Raw genomic sequence first — 3026 nt, 5'->3', positions numbered from 1 at the left:
TATAACTTGTAGATTAGATACAGACATAAATCATACACTAACCCTTAATTTATTTACTGTTATACAGGAAAAACCTATAAAATTATTCACGGAGTCTTTATTTGGAGGCTTGAGTTCTATTGAGTTGCTTTTAAAAAAGACTACAAAGGACTCGACTCGGGAGAAGTTTTTTAAGCGCAGTCTTGTAAAAACGAGCTGTTCTTCAAATTCAGACTCAAAGGACTCGAGTTTCTACAAACACTAGAGGCTCGGACATTGCTCGGACAGCACTAGTGTTAATGTAATAAACTAGTGTCGGGTGGCCCTGACGCCCCGGTCACGGAACGGCCCGGTCACGGTGGCGCTCCTGACAGCCCCTGTGTCGGCTCGCTCCGGCCCGCCCCGGTCCGGGCACGGCCCGGTCTAGCGTGAGTCATCCTTAATGAATCAAAATTTTCCTGCTGGTGTCTGCGTTGCCGGGCTTATTGGAACCGGGCTTCGTATAAAAGTTATAATACAGGAAGGATATTTTATTGTGCCAAAAAAGCCGGACATACCTAACTTTTTTTACAGCAGAGCATATTGCGTTCTACAGACGCTGTCAGAGACTCTGTTACATGAAAAAACCGGACAACGAAATATTTGAGCGAAAAAGGCCGTAATAAGGACAAATATAGCAGCAAGGCAGGAGTATTAAAATGTATAAAATCACATCCAACATACTGATACCTACTGGAGAATGGGATTTATGAGATGATATTAAAAAAAGACTCTTTTAGATACGCTGTTATTTTAGTTGTTTTTACGTAGCACCTATGGCGGAAAAGAAGAGTTCACTGATTTTCGTTTACCCAACGCAAAGCAAACAACAACAATGTTTTTAATTACTTCGAGTTTTACTTCTAGAATAATTTCCAAACCAATTTTGCTAAAATCACTCAATTGTTGATAAAAGCGCGAACGACATTTTCGCAACAATGTCAAAGAACCCACAACTTAATACTTAGTAAATAAAAACTACGAATCAATGCGTAGGTGCCTGTCTCTCTGAAGTGCCTCCAGTGCCTGTCTTCTTGAAGTCTCCACGGGCTCTTTGTCTGAGCGAACCTATTTAAGACTGACCTCTTAAATTTTAGTCCCCAACTAGCAACTGTAGAATAGAATGTCGCATTGTAGCACAGTGTAATCCCGGATATAAAGCATCGCCCGTCCACGTCTCGCACCAAACTTGCCTCATAATTCTGTCGCCGGAAAGAGTTTACAAGTTCCGTGATGTTTTTTAAAACTCCGCCAACTTTGGAACATTTACGCGATACAGCGCACAGTGACTCACGTTTCGTATAAAACGAGATTATTCCAGAGTTTCGGGGCTGTAATGGAATGGGGTTGCTGAATTAAACTTTAAGATGCTGGGCGTGGTGTTTTTAGGTAAAAGCGTCATTTTAGTCTGTACACAATTCGCCATAAATTGCCAATTGTAGCACCGGTAGGGGAGAGGGAAGACGTGCGGCTTTGTAACCAGAGGTCTTGGGTTCGATGTCCGGTTTTATGCGGCTTTGTAACCAGAGGTCTTGGGTTCGATGTCCGGTTTTATAAATGAGTTTTTAGGAATTCGACATTACAAAACACATACATTTTAAACCCGTTGTCGAATATGTCCCTAACGATTTTGATGTCATTTATATGATGAAGTTATAGCTATCTAGTTATGTTTCTTTCGACGGAAATTTTAAATTAATAACATTTAAAATAATAACTCTAGTAGTAGTAGTAGTAGTAGTATTGACCTGAACGGGAAATATCCAGAATATGCTGAGCCTAAAATCATGTGTGCATTTTCCATCATTTTCCATCATATACATAGGTTTTAGGTAGTAAACAAGCTTATTGAAAGTTCATCGACCTATAATAGGTCAAACTAAGCACACAATGCAACTTGATCTGCATTAATAATTGGGACTCCGGGCTATTGTTCAAGATGGCACCCCAGGCACTATTTTCCCATTGCTCAAGAGCATTTACCGTATGCGAAGCAGAATATGTGGCCTCTAGACTGGTTACAAGTATGCGTGTTTAGAGATCAACTGGTCTGGTCGTCTAAGGTAACTATTGTGTCTGATATAACACCCCAGCCGCTAATCCGTCCCAGTGCGAGAATATCGCAGCTCAACTCATTAGCAGAATAGACCCCTTCGCAGCGACACGCTTCGAATGGCTCGAATGACACGTTGTTATGGAATATACCCTCTTAGTTGCGTTCAGCTGCTAGTTGAGATAACTGACGATAGTTTGTGCACATCAAACAAATTCTTTTTCAAAGACTCCCTTGAAAAATGTACGACGTCTTTTGAGTTTTCTTACGTTTTAAAAGGTTCTTGTTGGCGCAGCGAACTGTTTCTGTCCTCCCCATTTCCTTTGTTATCTTGGAGGATGATATGCCCATCACCAATTTGTTTGATCTCTAGGTTTTTCCTTTTTGTCAATTTTTTACCATTAAAGGTACCTACGTAACATTTAAGCAATTGGCAAACGCTATAAAACGGGGTTTTAACTTTTTATGTATTTACAGGATAAGATTTTTTGTTAGAATATAACAACAAAGCTATTACATAACTTTAAAAACACCAGTAAGACTCCTGTTATCGTTAAGATTCCAGCAACGAGATAGAACGACAATAGAAACTTGTAGCATATTCATCGGTTCGCGAAACAACGTGTTCCATAGTCCTGCTAAATGTTTATTTACTTTGGTAATATGCAAGTTGTTGTTTAATACTTATTTACTATCAAATGATGTCTTTGGCGTTATTATGTGTCGTTAAAAAAAACATTTACCATAGTCGATTGTCAGAAGGGCATTATTGTATCAACATTTTTATTGTTCCAGATCTCCAGGTCTTGTTAAGAGTAAACGCAATTACCCCAGAATCATAAGGTATGTGAGAAAGTAACTAATGAGTAATACCTAATACGTATTGAGACGAGAAGTATATACTCAGTCCGCTTAGTGGTCGAGAAATGGCTCTGGACTCCAGAGCTATTTCATT

The sequence above is a fragment of the Cydia splendana genome, chromosome 9, assembly GCF_910591565.1.
Source record: "Cydia splendana chromosome 9, ilCydSple1.2, whole genome shotgun sequence".
NCBI lineage: Eukaryota > Metazoa > Arthropoda > Insecta > Lepidoptera > Tortricidae > Cydia > Cydia splendana.
The sequence above is the reverse complement of the archived record's forward strand: the minus strand, read 5'-3'. Positions refer to the sequence as shown.